This window comes from Chlorocebus sabaeus, chromosome 1 (assembly GCF_047675955.1).
Source record: "Chlorocebus sabaeus isolate Y175 chromosome 1, mChlSab1.0.hap1, whole genome shotgun sequence".
NCBI lineage: Eukaryota > Metazoa > Chordata > Mammalia > Primates > Cercopithecidae > Chlorocebus > Chlorocebus sabaeus.
In genome coordinates this window covers 1,526,604-1,544,767 of record NC_132904.1, presented here as the reverse complement: position 1 = coordinate 1,544,767, position 18,164 = coordinate 1,526,604, and positions in this window count along the sequence as shown.

Below are 18,164 nucleotides of genomic sequence, written 5' to 3'. Positions count from 1 at the left end.
GAGATGGGGCCTGAGGGAGGGAGACGTGCGGGTCGTGGGAGTGACTCCCTGGGGAGCGCCTGGTGCGGGGAGTGCCTGGTGCTGGGAGTGATTCTCCTCTTGTGATACGGGGTGAGTTCCCATGGGAATGGGTTTGTTCCCATGAGTGGGGCTTGTTCTGAAGCCAACACATCCCTGAGCTTTATCTCTCTTTCCGTGTCTGCTTCCCCTTTGACCTCCTCCAGCAGAAGCAGAAGGGCCATGCCATTGAACTTCTCAGCTGACAGAACCGTGAGCTTCATGAACTACCCCATCTCAGAGGTTGTTTTATGGCCGCACAGAATGAACTCAGACCCCCATGCTCATAGCCGTGTAGTCGCAATAGCCCAAAGGTGGAAACAGCCGGCAGGTGAGGGGATGTGAAACGGGGCAGACACACACATCGGGGTCTTACCGGGCCTGGAAAAGGAGTGTGCTCTAACACAAGCAGCAACACACCAACCTTCACAACCTCATGCCCAGTGAAGCCAGCCGGTCACAATAGGACCAACGCGGTGACCCCACAGAGGGAAGGCCCCCAGCGGAGTCAGAGGCAAGAGAAGAACGACCGAATGGTGGTCAGCAGGGCCCGGGAGAGGGGCCGATGGGAGTGAGTGATTAGTCAGGACGGAGCTCCAGTTTCGCCCGATGAAAACCTGCTGGAGCTGCGTGGTGGTGACAGCGGCACAGCCGTGGGCATGTTCTCACTGCCACGGAATGTGCACTTCCCATGGCGACGATGGGAAACCTCATGTACCCACATTTGACTACAGAGAGGAAGGAAGGAAGGGAAGGGGAAGGGAGGAAGGAGGTGAGGAGGGAGGAGGAAGGGAGGGAGAGAGGAGGGAGGGAGGAGAGAAGCAAGCAAGGAAGGAAGGAAGGAACAGAGGAGGGGAGGGAGGGAGCAGAAACAGAGGGAAGGAAGAAGGAAGGAAGGAAGGAAGGAAGGAAGGAAGGAAGGAAGGAAGGAAGGAAGGACGGAAGGAAGGAAGGAAGGAAGGAAAGAAGGAACGAAGGAAGGAAGGAAGGAATGAAGGAAGGAAGGAAGGAAGGAAGGAAGGAAGGAAGGAAGGAAGGACGGACCAGCCCGTCAGGCTGACTGACAGAGACCCCCAGTCCTCCAGTGCTGCCCACGGCAGACATGAGGCGGTGGCTGACGGGGTTGTCTGGAAGTGACCCTTGTCGGGGCAGCCTCCTTGGTCCTGTGACTCGGGATGGGGTGAAAGTCAGTGGTGGCCATTGGTGTCTCTGGCCGGGGTTCCTCGGAGGGGCCAGCGAGGGGACAGGGGATGGAGTGTGGAGGGTGGAGGGCTCCTTCTCCGACGGGAGCGATAGGCTCGGGAGCCATTCTGTGCCTGTCTTTGCTGCTGGCCTGAGGAGTTGGATGGCATGTTGGGAGCAGTGGGAGCTGCTGAGGAGTCTGGTCCCGGAGGGAAGAGGCTGAACGTGCATGCCTGGAGTCACCATGCAGGGCAGAGCTAGAGGGAGCAGTGGGGTGTCCCAGGGAGAAGACGCCAGGGCTGGAATTAGAGGAACATCAAGGCTGATACTTAGAGGCATCCGATACATGGGGCCTGCCTGATGGGCTGCTCTCAGGTGGGATTTGGGGATGGGAGAGGGATCAGTGCCCAAAGGACCACCGGGCCTGTGGCCTGTATGCCCAGTCAGGTGACGACGCCATTCAGAAACTAGATCTCATGGGGTTGCCCGGACGCTGAGTCTCAGGCCAGATCTGCAGTGAGTGCGGTGTCCCAGGCCTGGAACACTCTGGTGCCATCGGGACCCAATGCTGGCGCACCCAGGGGCTCTGGGTCTGAAACAGAGGTCAGAGGTCACCGACATGTGGAGGAGGCCCCTGGAGTGTGGGAGACAGAAACTCCAGGTGTCAGGCTTGGCGGGAGGCTTTGCAGGACCGAGCAGGTGGGGAGGAAGGGCAGATCGTGGCTGCCGGAGGAGAGAGGGCACTGGGGGCGGCTCAGCCTGATGAGGCTGCCTGAAGGAGACACCCTTGGAAACTGACAGGGCTGTAGGCACTCCTGGGAGCAGGAGGAGGGTGGCCTGTCCTGGGCAGACCAGGCTCTCTGGGCTGTGTGGCCCCAGCTCCCTGAGCCCAGAGGGAGGTGAGGGTAAGAAGGCCTGGACCAGGCAGGACGCAGCCCCCAGGGCCCCTGATGGGAAGAGGTCAGAAGCTCCCATGGACTCAGAAGGCAACTGAGGACGGAGCTGCCCTCTGCATCTCCAGGGAAGACAAAGGAGGCCGTGGCAGCAAGGGGACAGGGCAGAGGGGAAGGCTGGCAGGTGGATGTTGGCACCTGCAGATTCCCATCCAGTATCCCGGAGGAGGAAACCCGGGGCTTCGTCCTAGGAGGCCCAGGTAGCCTGGTCAGCCTGGAGGCTGAGGGCGGGCCCAGGAGATCTGGGAAGGACATCAGTGTCTCCACAAAGAACAGCAGGGTCTCAGACCCCAGCAGCCGCAGCCTTGAGAGCCACCACAGCAGCCCATTGGTCTGGGGGGTCAAAGGTGGAGGCTGTCAGGGGGCAGTGCAGGGGCTACTGGGGTGAAGTCCCCTGTAGCGGGAGCACCCATCCTGCTGTGACTCTGCCCTCCTGGACCCCCTGCCCTCCTGGGCCCCCTGCCCTCCTGGACCCCTGTCTGTGGCCCCTGCTCCTCTCCTTCCCTGACACACGACTGGGTCCCCAATCTGTAGCCGGGCTCTGAGCACTTGGGGCCCTGTGGGCCTCTCGGTGTCTGGGGACCATCACAGGTTCCCGTGCCCACATCCAGCCTCTGCTTCCAGAACACACTACAGGGTCCCAGCATCCTGATGACTCCACTGTCCCCGCGATGGTTTTCAGGGATGGAGAAGGCTCCCTGTCCTCCACGGGAACCCTGCAGCAGGGCTGACGGCCTGTGTACCCCACCACTCGCCCAGGGGCCCCACACCCTCCCCATCTCCACCGCTAACCCAGGCCCAGGCTGCCCACCCGGGGCCAGGCCGTGAGCTGCCGTCCCCAGATGGGGCCGCCCTTGGCTGGCCTAGCTCACTCCGTGTCACAGATATTCCCACAGAGACCCCAGCGAGACCTGCAGAACATTACAGCAAAATGAAGGAGAGCCAGAGGAAGAGGCAGATGTGCTGGCTGTAAACAGTCTGATTTCCAATGTAAACCAGATTCAGGCCACGACATCAGGTAATCATCTGCATCACAGCCCCGGGGCCCCACCGCCCGGGAGGCCCCGGGGTCCACACGGCCGACTCTGGGACCCGTCACGGTGACCGCTGAGACATTTCGCAATTAGGCAGAATTGATCCTTGCATTCCTTCCCTAAATCCCACATCTCTGCAATTTCACTTCTTCTCAAAAATGAAAACATTTGGCAATTAGCTGATTCAAGTGAAAAAGGTAGAGAATGTGCTCTCAACTGGAAAATGCCAATTAAGGAAGCAGCTCTGACTTCCCACCCGCCCTGGCTAAGCTGGGAGCTTATCTTCCCCGAGAGGAATCTGCTGGGATAAGGGGGCTTGGGAAACACCGAGGGCAGGGCTGCCTCCTCAGCTTCCTCTGAGAACGGATTAGCCATGGCCTTGCACCAGCGTGGCCTGGGTGCCGCACGGGGTGGCGGGGGGCGGCAGAGCTGGGCCTGGCTCTGGCATTGGGATTTGGGGTGGTGGGACCCAGTGGGCCACCCTCTTGTGGGCAGCACTGAGGGCGGTGACATAGGCAGCGAGTGCTGGTGTCTGTCCCTCCAGCTGGCTGGGCTCCCCACTCGGCTCCTACAGTCCTGGACCTCAGGGCCCATTTGGGGTGCAAGGGGGCTCTTGGCCATTTTGCCTGCAGGGCCCTACCTTGGATCTTGGGAGCTTCTGTCCCTTGCCCTCCCTTGTCCAGGTCAGTGTCTCCCCCGTGGGAATCCTCTGTGGCCTCATCCTCTGGACAGTGTGGGTCGGGTCACTGGCTGTTTCGTGATGGGTGTGTGGGCTCATCCCTCAGTGCTGAGAAGCCGAGGACACTATGGAACCGCTTTTCAGGCTCCGTGTCTGTCACCCCCTCTAGAGACTTGATTGCAGGGAACATGCTGGGCCGGCCTAGCTGCACCCCCTCTCTGCAGGTGGCTCGGGGGACCCAGACCTGTTGGCCCCTGTGGTGGTGCAACCCAGAGGCTGTGAATCAGTTTACACTGTTCAGTGGCTGAAGAAAAGTCATAGGACAAATTGTACTTGGTTGTGCAAAATACTGATATGAAATTCACATTTCGTACTGAAGGAAACGCCAGATGAATTGAACTCACGTTCAGTTTTTATTTCTCATTTCTTCCGCCTCAGTCTCTTCTCATGTGCACGACCTCACAGGGCTGTCACAAGGCCTGCTGGGCACACGCAGCTCATAGAAAAGTAATGGCTTCCTCCTCGCCCCCTCACCTCCCTCCTTCCCCTCTCCCCCTCACTTTGGAGCATGCAGGCTGATTGTGGAGACATCTCCCAGCCAGGATGTGTCAACAGGGAATGTGCTGGGGACAGCAGGAGTTCACAGCCACCCCCGCAGGCGCCTTCCTGGAGCACGTCCACAGGCCATATGCAGCTGCATCCCCCCACGACAGCAGGGACAAGTTCCTTCCACAGGACCTGGGTGGCCCCCAGAGCTGCAGCATTTATGATCCAGTCCTTTGCAGAACGCAAGGGACAGACACATGAACCCTGACCCAGGTTCTTGTGCAGAAATGTTCTCTCTTCAGAATAGAAAGGTATGAGTCTCAGGGCTGGGTCTCTGCAAAGCAGCCATCGGCCTTTCAGATGGAAACCATGGAGCCCTCAGAAGCTTCGTCTTCCAAGGAGCTGGGAGACGTGCATTTGCCTCTTTTTGAATGCAATGACTATTGCAGTGCATGGAATCAGAGACATGTATCTATGTGTACAGATGAGTCTGTAAACATGACCAAGGTGTGATTTTTGTACGACAATGCAGTTGGATCAGAAATAAGGGAGTGCTGGCTGGGCATGGTGGCTCACGCCTGTAATCCCGGCACTTTGCGTGGTTGAGGCAGGCAGATCACTTGAGGTCAGGAGTTCGAGACCAACCTGGTTAACATGATGAAACCCCATCTCTACTGAAAACACAAAAATTAGCTGGGCGTGGTGGTGGGTGCCTGTAGTTCCAGCTACTTGGGAGGCTGACGTGGGAGGATCACTTGAGCCCGGGAGGCAGAGGCTGCAGTGAGCAGAGATGGCACCACTGAACTCCAGCCTGGGCAACAGAGCGAGACTCCATCTCAAAAAAAAAATAAATAAATAAATAAGAAAGAAAAGAAGAAATAGTGGAGTTGCTGTGGTCACTCTGGGAAAAGAGGAGGGACCCCACCCAAAGGTGGTTTCTCCGTCAACCCTGATGATGCCCCACACACCAGGAAGAGATGAAAGGGTCTGGTGCTTACCTAGCTCGGCATCCACGGGGTGCAGGTGGCTTCAGGAAGGGAGCTGGTGTGGGGCTGTTATTATGCCTCGGGGATGGGGTGATGGCCTCACATGGGCAGGAGGCTGCAGGGCTTGAGCCTTTCACTGGCGCCGAAGGCACCTGCCCTGCTGTGGAGCATATGGGAAGAGGGATGGGTGAGGCGTCAAAGCAGTGAGCCATCAAACATCATAAAAACAGAGTCAGGCTCTTTATTGCAGGAAGCAATTTATTTGTGGCTTTCTGTGCAGAGAGCAGGGGGGATCTGAGGTGGGCTTTGTAGAGTGAGGGAGTTCACCAGATTGACAGTGTGGGCTGGATCACCCCTGTGCAAAGCGCAGCCATTTCCATGTTGCCCCTGAGAGAATGTTTTCCTGGGATCTCCAGCGTTGAGATGTAAAAATTATCATGTTCATAGTTTGATGATAAAACAGTAATTTTTAGGAAGGCAGAGGACCTGCCTGCTTTTCCTGATAAGACCTCGCTCCATTGCCCTAGGTCAGGCACGGATTATTAACTCTCAGGGTTGTGGGGGACCGGCAGCCACAGATGTGGAGCCCTGGGGAACAGGCGACAGCCTCCTCTGCCCACGGCGCTTTGTCCTGCAGTGACTTGATGCCCGCAAGAACGGACGCTAATTCTCAATGTCGGCATGAAATCCCGGCTGACACATGCCGCCCAGGAGACGTCTCCACAATCAGCCCGCCTGCTGGAGAGGGGAGCAGGGAAGTGAGGGTGCAAGGAGGGAAGTGAGGGTGCTCCCTTCTCTATGAGCTGCGTGTGCCCAGCACGCCTCATGACAACCCTGTGAGGTGAGAGGAGACTGAGGCGCGAGAAATGAGAAGCTTGCCCAAGTCACGCGACTGAAGCACAGAGCCAGGGTCTGGCGTCCTGAGAGGTCCTGGGTGCATTGGATGCTGTGCACGTACATCAGCAGAGAGGCAGGATGTTGTCATCTCCCTTTGGAGCCAGTAACATTTTCTGCTGCCAGCAAGGAAAGAACATTGGATCACGCGCCTCCACGCAGGCAGGGGCCTTCGGTTGCGCTGATCCCGAGCCCAGCCCTCTCGTGGTCTGTGCTGACGCCAGGGCCTCTTGTTGGAAGGCCTCATGTTCCACGTTTCCCCTCCACAGGGAGGATGCTGAACTCTCTACCTGTAATTCTGGCCTCGGAGCAGCTGTTTTCTGCCTGGTTTCTCAACCCAGCCATGCACAGCGGAGGTGTCAGCAAATCCCTGGAGAGAAAGTCCGGTGGACACAGGGTTCCTTTCTCTGAGGTTCCCTTTCCCTGGGATCACAGTAGCTGTGTCAGGGTCTCCAGGAGGTGCATAGAGTGAGAAGGAGATTTATTACAAGGTGGGGACTCATGGGGTAATGGAGGCAGTGAGTCCAGCATCTGCAGTGTGGGTAGTGTGGGCAGTGTGGGTAGTGTGGGCAGTGTGGGTTGGCCAGCTGCAGACCCAGGGGAGCCCGTGGAGCAGATGAAGCCCCAAGGCCATCTGCTGGAGAGTCTCTCTTGCTTGGGAAGGCTAGCTTTCTGTTGTATTCAAGACTTTAACTGCTCGGAGGAAGCCACCTACATTACAGAAGGCAACATGCTTCACCCTAAGTTCATCCATTTAAAAGTTAACCTCAGGGCTGGGCACGGTGGCTCACACCTATAATCCCAACACTTTGGGAGGCCGAGGCAGGCGGCACCTGAGGTCAGGAGTTTGAGATCAGCCTGGCCAACATGGGGAAACCCCATCTCTACTAAAAATACAAAAAATTAGCCAGGCGTGGTGGCACATGCCTGTAACACCAGCTACTTGGGAGGCTGAGGCACAAGAATCACTTGAACCCAGGAGGTAGAGGTGGAGGCTGCAGGGAGCCGAGATCACACCACTGCACTCCAGCCTGGGCAATACAGCCAGACTCCATGTCAAAAGAAAAAAAAAGTTAATCTCATCTAAAAACACTTTCCAAATTGACACATAAAATCAATCATCACAAGAGAGCTGACATTCATTTTTTGATATTCAAAATAGGATCTTGCAACAAGACAGTGAGCTGGAAAGCCAGGCTTATCTAGAGAGGCAGGCAGAGAGAAAGAGAGAGGACTTGCTCAATGCCTTCATCCCATCCAGAAGCAAACCTGGGAGACTTCACCCATGGCTGCTGTGAGCATTCATGGACAAGTTTTTGTACGGCCAAAAGGTTTCATTTCTCTTGCTAAATACCTAGGTGTAGAATTGGTCATTTAAGAAACCACTAAACTGTTTTTCAAAGTGGTTGCATGGTTTAAAATCCCCTCCTCACACCGTATATTTTGTTCTGCTGACCTGTTTTTCTCTCTTGACAGCAATCCCCTTCTGTCCTCATGACTGTAGTTTTACGGCGAGTCTTGAAATCACACGTCTTTGGTCTTCCAACATTTTTCTCTTTTTCAAGATTCTTTTGGTTATTCTAGGTCCTCTGCATTTCCTTATATTTTTTATACTCAACGTGGTAATTTCTGTTAAGAGAAGAAAGTACTGGGATTCTGATTGCAATTGTACTGAATTCATCAACCTATGTGGGAAGATGTGGTATCCCGTCAACCAAGAGTTTGGCCCTTGAATGTGGTGTGGCCTCCATTTATCTCATTCACCTTGACTTTCTCCCAGCTGTGCCCTTAGCATATCTTGTACATCTTTTGTGAGATTTATTCGTAAGGATTCATGTTTTCTCTGTAATTTTAAATGACATTTGAGTTCAATTTCTGCTGTAATACAGAATTGCAATTGATTTTTAGTGGCCTCATGGAGATAAAATCCACATATCACACACTTCACCCTCTCAAAGTACGCAATTCGGTGGTTTTTAGTATATTCACAGAGTTGTCCAGCCATCACCATGCTCTAACCATCATCACAATGTAATTCTAGAACATTTTTATCACCCCAAAGAAGCCGTACCCATTGCAGTCACTCCCTACTGCTCACGCTGAGCTCCTCTGCCGGCCTTGGCCACCACTGATCTCTCCTTGCCCTGCGGCTTTGCCTCTGCTGAATACAAATCGAGTTCTGCTGTGTTCATCCTTCTGTGTCTGGCCTCTTTCTCTCAGGGCAAGGTTTCAAGGTTCATGCATGTCACGGTGACCAGAACTTAATTTCTTTTTGTAGCTGAGAAATACCCCATTGTGTGGCTAGTCTGTATTTTGTGAATCCATTTATTGGTGCTGGGACACATGGGCTGCCCCTACCATGTGGCTGTTGGAACAATACCATTGTGGACATTTGTGTACACGTTTTTGGGTGGACACGTTTTCATTTTTCTTGGGTGGAGTAGAATTGCTAAATCATAGCATAAATTTATGTTTAACATTTTGAGGAACTGCCAAACTATTCTCCAAGGCGATTAAATCATGTTGTATTCCCGCCAACAACATAGGAGTGTTCGAACTCATCCACGTCCTCACTAACACGGATCATCGGCCTCACTGACGCTGTTCCAGAGACAATGTGGAACGATGCCTCACTGTGAGTTTGTTTTGTGCTTCCCTGATGAGTAGTGACATCCCACACCCTTTCCTGCGCTATTTGCCATTTGTATCTCTTCTTTGGAGACATGTCTATCATTTTTAAAACGGGGTTAATTATCCCTTTATTACTGACTACTGATTTTGTATGCTGATCTTTCAGCCTACCATTTTGCTTAAGTCACTTATTAGTTCTAGTAGCTTTCTAGAAGATTCTGTTAGATTTTCTACAGGGATGGCCATGGCCCTGTGTTACTTCTTCCCCTGCAATCTATGTGTGTGTGTGGTTTTTTTTTTTCCTTTCCGTGCCTCACTGCACCAACCAAATAGAGACACTTAGAGTGGGCACTACTGCTGGTTCCTTCTCTTGGGGGAAAGCAGGCAATCTTCCGCTAGGACGCATGGTGTCTGCTGTATCTGTTTTGGAGGTGCCCCTTTATCAGATTGGGAACGTTCCCTTGTGCTCTCCTTTGGCTTGAGTTTTTATTATAAATGCATAATGGATATCAGATTTTTTTCTGTATCTATTGAGATGATCATATGGCTTTTCTTTTTAAGCTTGTGAAAGTGGAGAAATGCACCGATTTTTCAAATATTCAGTCGATCTTGCATTCCTGGGATAAACTCCACATTGTCATAATATATTATCATTTTACACACTACTGTACCCAGTTTGCTGAATGTTCGCCTCTGTGTTCCTGGGGGGTATTGGCCTGTAGTTCTCTTGCCATATCTTTGTTTGGTTTTGGTATCAGGATAAGCCCTCCTAGAATGTGTTAGGAAATGTTCTGTGGTCTTTGGTTTCCTGGAAAAGATTGTACGGAGTCAGGATTCTCTATTTGTTGACTGCTGGTTGAAATTTACCAGTGAAACAATTTGACCTGTCATTTCCTTTGTCGGAAGTTTTTTAACTACAAGTTTAATTTTCTTAACAAATACAAGGCTATTTGGTTTATCTATTTTTTTTAGTGACTTTAATAATTCGTGTCTTTCAAAAAATGTATCCATCACATCTAAGTTGTCAGATTTATTGACCTGAATGTTCTGAATAGTCCCCTTTATCCTTTTACATATCTATAGAATTTCTTTCATTCCTAATTTTGCTAATTTGTGCCGTGTCTCTCTTTAGTGATTAGACGGGGTAAAGATTAATCAATTTTATGGATTTTCTGAAATCGTGTGTGCAGAGCAGCCACGGGACAGCACGGCCTCTGCGCGCTGTGGGGTGCTCAGCAGCTGAGCAGGCAGCTGCCACCTGGACAGGGTGAAACCCACCGCCTGAGTTCTGGAGTAATTGTCTCAAGGAGGGCCTTTCCACTTTTGGTTGTCCTGAAAAAAGGCTGCACCTCGGCTAGGGAGTGAGGTCCCAGGCAAAGACCTCAGTGGGAGGGAGGAGACATGATCTTCCTAAATCTCAGCCCCGAGGCACCAGCCTGGATCCCTCGGTGTGCTGTCCAGAGCTCGTCAGGCACTGATGAGGACTGAGAGGAGGGCAGCAGGGAGCACCCACGTACGACACGACACACACACACACACACACACGCGCACACATTCTCCTTCTGAGACATTTGCATCCAGGAAACTTGCAGGCACTTCTTTGTTTGTGCAACTAAAAGCTCCAGAGTCCCCCAAAGTGAAAACAACAGACAACTCCCGAAGTGAACTTCAACCACCACCTCTTCCGAGACAGAAAACGCTCAGGACTAGGAGGACAGGGTTCCCAGATTTATCTTCCCCAAGTAGGTTCCAAAAACACCAAGGCACTGAGTTTCAGCCAGGGCACCCCTCGCACCTGGCCTGGTCCCCGGGGAGCAGGATGCGCTGTCCCCCGGATCTGTCCCCCTGGTGGCCTCTGCGGCCTCTGCAATGGAGCTTGTCCTGGGACAACAAAGGTCTTAATTTGGCAGCTCCTCGAAGGACCAGCCCTGGGGAGGGAACATGGACATGAAAATAATAAGAAAGAAAAAGGACTACTGCAAAATAGAAAACCTGATTTAAGACCGCGGGGCTTTTGAATCCTGATACAACAGGTTATCAGAAGAACGAATACATTAAATTTACCAATTAAAAGACACAAGAGTGTGGATGGAATTCAACAGTGTTACCTGCGAGACACACAGAATAGTTGACAATAACAGGAAGGGAAAACACAAGCCAATTGTACGTGGATTTAAAGAAGGCTACAAATTGATTAACACATTAAGCCACAGTGCAGTTTTCCGATAGTCAAATGATCACCATACAGAAATATGTCTTCCAACCACAGGGCAAAAAAAAATTAGAAATTAAGTCACAAAAGGGATAGTGCAAATATTGTATGTTTGGAAACCAAAGAGCCTATTACCATAAATGTTAATAATGTTAATAATAAATGTTAATAATAAATGTTAATAACTATAATTATTAAAAAGTAGTGTTAATAAACACAGTGCACATTAGAAGGACCAGGGCAGAGTAAAGCAGTTGTTACTGGGATATGTATAGTACTCAATATTTTTCTCACAAATTATGAAATTGGAGGTCTGTGCAGATGTTTTCCCTGTTGCTAACGGAGTGGTTTTTGTCATTAATTCTTGAGTTCCTTTTCCATTCTGGGGGCGATCTTTCATTAGTGATATGATTTGCAAATGCATCCTCCTGAGCTGCAGCTTATCTTCTGATTTCTTGTTAGTGTCTTTTAAAGCACACATTTGAAAAAAAATTCGATGAAGTTCACCCTATCAATGTTTTATTGTATGATCTTCTTTTTGACATCATGGCTAAGGAATCACACCTGGCCCACAGTTTCCTTGACTTTCCCCCATGCTTTCTACAAGTGTTAGTTTCCGGTTTTCATTTAGCCCTCTTTGTGTTCATTCTTGTGGTGGATATGAGGTAGGGTTCCAAACGTATTCTTTCTCATGCGGCTATCCAGATGTCCCAGCACTATTTCCCAGCACTATTTGTGGACAAGACTATCTGTCCCCCCATTGACTTCTGCTTCTGCCTTTATCAAAAATCAATTGACAATCTACATAAAAGGGTTGTTTTTTTTTTTCCTGGACTTTTGATCCTGTTTCATTGATCTATGTGTCTATAATGAAGCCAGCATGAGACGGTCTTGGTTACTAAATTCTGTTCTTTTAAAAAGTTGTTTTATCCATACCGGGATTTTTAAGTTATTTCTGTCATTAAGTTTTTAGTTCTTTTTTCTATTCTGGATACAATCTTTTATCAGCCATATGATTTGTCAATATTTTCCCCTAATCTGTGGCTTTTCTTTCATTTTCCTGTGTAAATATTAGGATCAATTTGTCAAAATTTGCACAGATGCCTGCTGGATTTTGACAGGGATTATACTGGATTTACAAATTGCTGTGTTAACATGATTGTACCTCTGGCCCGCAAACAGGGACATTCTCCCCACTTGCTGATGTTTTCTTTACTTCCTCTCAGCAGGATTTGGGGGTTTTAGCATTTAACTCTTACACTTCTTTGGTTACATATATGCTTCTGTATTTTATTATATTATTAATTAAAATTTTCTTAATTTCATTTGCAGATTGTCTATTACTAATGTATAGAAATTCAATGGATTTTTGTGTGTCAATACTGTACTCTGCACCTTTGCTGGATTTTTTTATTAGTTCTAACAGGAGTGTTTGTGTTTATTCTGCTTACGGCTCTTCAAAATTCTCACATCTGTGATTTTTTTTTTTTTTTTTTTTGTCTTTGACTAACTTTGGGAGACTCTCAGCCATCATCTCTCCAAATAGTTTTTCTTCCACGATCTCTCTTAGGATCATAAGTGGACATTCACGAGAGTGCGTTGAAGTGTTTTAAAGGTCTCAGATGCTTGATTTAGTTCTCGCTCTTTCTCTTTTTTCTCTTTGTGTTCGTTGTGGATGATTTCTACTCACCTGTCTCCCAGTTTACAGATTATTTCCTTAGTTCTGTCCAGTGTGTTAATTAGCCTATCACAAGAATGTTGATATTGTTGGGGGGGGAGAGGCTATTTTCATTTGACTTTTGTTATTTTTGAGACAGGACCATGCTCTGTTGCCCAGGCTGGAGTGCAGTGTGGTTCGATCACAGTTCACTGAAGCCTCTAACTCCTGGGCTCAAGAGATCCTCCTGCCTCAGCCTCCAAAGTAGCTGGGACTATAATCGCAGCACTTTGGGAGGCTGAGGTGAGTGGATCACCTGAGGTCAGGAGTTCAAGACCAGCCTGACCAACATGGTGAAACCCTGTCTCTACTAAAAATACAAAACATAGCTGGGCATGGTGGCGCACACCTGTAATCCCAGCTACTGGGGAGGCTGAGGCAGGAGAATCACTCGAACACAGGAGGCGGAGGTTGCAGTGAGCCAAGATCATACCATTGCACTCCAGCCTGGGTGACAGTCCGGGATTCCGTCTCAAAAATAAATAAATAAAAATCAAAAATAAAAATAGTTTTCTAGTTTTTTTCGGTTTTCACTTATCTGTTGAAATTCCTCACCTGTTAATGCATGTTGCCTAAACATACCCATTACAGTTATTTTTATTTATTTATTTATTTTTGAGACGGAGTCTAGCTCTGTCACCCAGGCTGGAGTACAGTGGTGTAATCTCAGCTCACTGCAAGCTCTGCTTCCTGGGTTCAAGTGATTCTCTTGCTTCAGCCTCCCAAGTAGCTGGGACCACAGGCATCTGCCACCATGCCCAGCAAATTTTTGTATTTTTAGTAGAGATGGGGTTTCACCATGTTGGCCAGGCTGGTCTCGAACTCCTGACCTCGTGATCCGCCCACCTGGGCCTCCCAGAGTGCTGGGATTGCAGACATGAGCCCCCATGCCCAGCCTGTCAGTTATTTTAAAGTCCCTGTACAACAGTGTCAACATTGGAGTCATCTCTAAGTTGGATTCTGTTAATTGTTTTATCACATGGCCATGGTTCATTTTACCTTCCTTTCTTGCTTTCTCATAAATTTTAATTGGATTTCAGATACTGTGTCCAGAGAATAATAGAGACAGAAGCAGGTAGCTTTTATGCCCCAGATGGGTTTGGGTCACCTTCTTCCAGGTATCAGTGTGGGATCTGTGCCAGCCTGGACCATGGGTGGGCCGGATCAGGGTGAGGTGTGGCCACCATTACCTCAGGGCATCAGAGGCGGTGAGGCCTCCTGGGCAAGTTCACCTTACCTGGTGCTGCAGCCCGGGGCTGGGGACCAGGGAGGGTTTTCTCTCCTCTCCTCTCCTCTCCTCTCCTCTCCTCTCCTCTCCTCTCCTCTCCTCTCCTCTCCTTTCCTTCCTTTCCTTTTTGAGACAGAATCTCACTCTGTCACCCAGGATGGAGTGCAGTGGCGCGATCTCAGCTCACTGCAAGCTCCACCTCCCAGGTTCATGCCATCCTCCTCCCTCAGCCTCCCAAGTAGCTGGGACTACAGGTGTGCGTCACTACGCCTGGCTAATTTTTTTGTATTTTTATTAGAGACAGGGTTTCACCATGTTGGCCAGGATGGTCTCAAACTCCTGAGCTCATGATCCCCCCGCCTCCGCCTCCCAAAGTGCTGGGATTACAGCTGTGAGCCACGGCGCCCGGCCCCAGGAAGGGTTTTCTCAGTGCCCCTACACCTCCATTGCAGCAGGCCCTTCATGCCTGAACCACAGACGTGGTTTTCTCCGTGTTCTTGCCCCTTCATTCATTTTACACAACCGATATTTATTGAGCAACTACTATGTGCCAGGCACTGAGTTCAAGTATGGTTTATTCCAGCAAGGCAGGAAGATAGCAGCTAGTCTATTTATGTAATTCTGGAATTTCACAAATGATGAAACCTATGACTACTCAAATATTAGCTCCAAAAGCTGGTAAAATTCAACAAAGTTCAAAAACTTACAGTTCAGCATTCGTGTATGTTAGAAAAAAAGAAAAACTTGAAAAGCTATTAATATCTAACTTCTGAAGAATATCCCTCCGGAAGTGATATTAAACGTCACATAGAAGTGAAGCATTAGGAGAAGCAGCTACTACCTGTCTTATTAAACATTGTTTTGAATGATAGCATTGGGACAAACTAAAAAGTAAATACAGTTCAAAATCTTTAAAAGGAAGAAATGCAACAACTAGAACAAAAGCTGAGTAAAGATACAACATTATAAATCAACAGATTTTCTGGACACCATGTAGAGAAAACATCACGTGACAACATTTCCCATTTATAATTTTAAACTTATAGAATTCTATGGGCAGCCAGGCACGGTGGCTCACGCCTATAACCCCAGCACTTCGGGAGGCCAAGGCGGCTGGGTCACTTGAGGTCAGGAGTTGCCTGGACAACATGGCGAAACCCAGTCTCTACTAAAAATACAAAAACTTAGCTGGGCATGGTGGCTCATGCCTGTAATCCCAACACTTAGGAGTCTGAGGCAGGAGAATCACTTGAACCTGGGAGGTGGAGGTTGCAATGTGCTGAGATTATACCATTGCACTGCAGCCTGGGCAACAAGAGCTAAACCCTATCTCAAAAAAGAAAAAGCCTCCTACCCATAAGTTGCAAACAAATGGAGAGCTATAACAGGTTTCTTGATTGAGAATACTTATAACTTCAGGTCTCTAAAAATCAACCCATGGATTTAATTATATTCCAATTAAAATAAATAATTACTTTTATCTTGCCAAGTTTTCTCTAAAATTCTCATCAAAAATGTATAGGCAAGTGTAGCCATTAAATTTTGGGAGGATGTCTTTACAATTTTTTAAAATTTTTATAGCCATTAAAAATTTAAAAGCAAAATATAAAGGAAGAAGAATGAGTGGTGATTTCCCAGACAGCTATCAGAATAGACCATAAAGCTACAGTAATTAAAACAGCACTGCCTTGCTTCTGGACTACATAAATAGAAAGAGGAAGTGGACCCGGGCCCTGGCAGCCTTCTCAGTGTAACTCAGCACCCTGTGGACGGGGTGTCTGAGCCAGCAGGAAACAGGACCTGCTGCAGAGGACGTAACAACAGAATCAGGCACCTGCAGCAAGGCAGTCCCATCTCAGCTGAGACACAGAGCAAATCCAAGAGGAATCCAAATCCAAACAGAAAAATAAAAGCACAAAATTCCTGGAAGGACACATGGGGAATGTAGTCCTGATATTGGGGGGCCTCGAAAGCATGGTGTGAAATGCAAGCGTCGTTAACGGAGTGTCCAGGAGATTTCACTGTTTCAAAAGGAAACACTTCTTTATTGAAAATCACAGTAAAAATGACAGTACAGATTCAGAGAAAATGTTTCTCACACATATAACAATAAAAATTAATATCTCTAATACCCAGATTGATTATATAAATCAATAGCAGCTCAGTAGAAAAATGGGCTAAAAGTATGAATATTAATTCTCACACTTTTTATGGAATAATGTTTAGAAAAAGAAAAACTTTAAAATTCACAGAGGGACTAAGTTTTAGGGAATAGTTTTGGGTGTCATCTATATAGATTTTCTCAATAAATATACTAATGTAGTAAATGATATTGATTGCTTTTATATTTTAATTTAGTTTTTCCTAAATTGATCTAGATAGATTTTTTATCAAAAATACCAGGAATACATATTAATCAAAATACCAAAATATCAAAAATATTTTTTATTAGATAAATTGATTCTAAAATGTATACAAAGGGGCAAAGGAACTAGAATAGCTAAATGATAAAAGAAGAAGAAAGGAGGAAGCTACTCAATGTTAAGAGTTACTCAAAAGCTACCGTAATCCAGAGTGTCACCGTGGAGGGGGGACACAGCAGCTCATGCGTGTAATCCTAGTACTTTGGGAGCCCGAGGAAGGAGGACCTCTTGAGGTTAGAGTTCTAGACCTGCCTGGGCAACATAGTGAGATCTCATTTCTAAAATTAAAAAAAAAAAATTAATTAAAATTAAAAAAATAGAAAATGAAAAAAGATAGTGTCACCCCAGGGAAGAGAGAGAGTGCGGGTACAGGGGCGTGCAGGCCCCCAGGATCACGGTCACCTGGCCTCCCACAAGGGACCAAGAACCATCAGAGCCGGAAGAGCCGCTTTCCCAACAAGCCGTGCTAGAGCAGACTCATGGGTTCAAAACCGGCCCTAGACCTACATGTTCATATGAAAATTAACTCAAACTGGGGCTGGGCGCAGTAGCTTATGCCTGTAAACCCTGCACTTTGGGAGGCCGAGGCTGGCAGATCACTTGAGGTCAGGAGTTTGAAACCAGCCTGGCTGACATAGTGAAACCCCAGCTTTACTAAAAATACAAAAATTGGGCCAGGTGCGGTGGCTCATGCCTGTAATCCCAGCACTTTGGAAGGCCGAGGCAGGCAGATCATGAGGTCAGGAGTTCGAAACCAGCCTGGCCAACATGGTGAAACCCTGTCTTTACGAAAAATGCAAAAGTTAACCAGGCGTGGTGGCAGGCACCTGTAATCCCAGCTACTTGGGAGGCTGAGGCAGGAGAATCTCTTGAACCCAGGAGGCAGAGGTTGCAGTGAGCTGAGATCGTGCCACTGCACTCCAGCCTGGACAACAGAGAAAGGCTTGTCTCAAAATAAATAAATACATAAATAAATAAATAAACAAAAATTAGCCAGGCATGGTGGCAGGCACCTGTAATCCCGGCTACTTGGGAGGCTGAGACATGAGAATTGCTTAACCTTGAGGGTTGGAGGTCGCAGTGAGCCAAGATTACACCACTGCACTCCAGCCTGGGAGACAGAGTAAGACTCTGTATCAAAAAAAAAAGAAAAGAAAAAGAAAATTAACTCAAACTGGGTCAAAAACAGTAACACTTTTAGAATAGAAGAAAGTGTCCAGGGCCTGGGGCTTGGCAAGGACTTCCTAGATATAACATCAAAAGCATGATTCATATATTTTTAAAATCAATGAATTAGAGCTCATTGAAATTAAAATCTTTTATGCTGTGAAAGGTCCTGTTAGGATGGATGAAAAGATAAGCTGTGGGCTGGGAGAAAATATTTGCAAAACACATGTCTGACAAAGGACTTGTATCTGGAATATAAGAAGAACTCTCAAAACTCAACAAAACAGAGCCAAATAATCCAATGAAAGAAGGATCACGGAGAGGAGGTGGAGATGGCAGATGAAGGCACGAAACGGCCTTCAACACGCGTGGCCCCAGGGAAATGCACGTTAGGACCGCGGCCCAGTGTCCCTCCATACCTATTAGAACAGCTAACGCAAAATATAAGGGCAAGA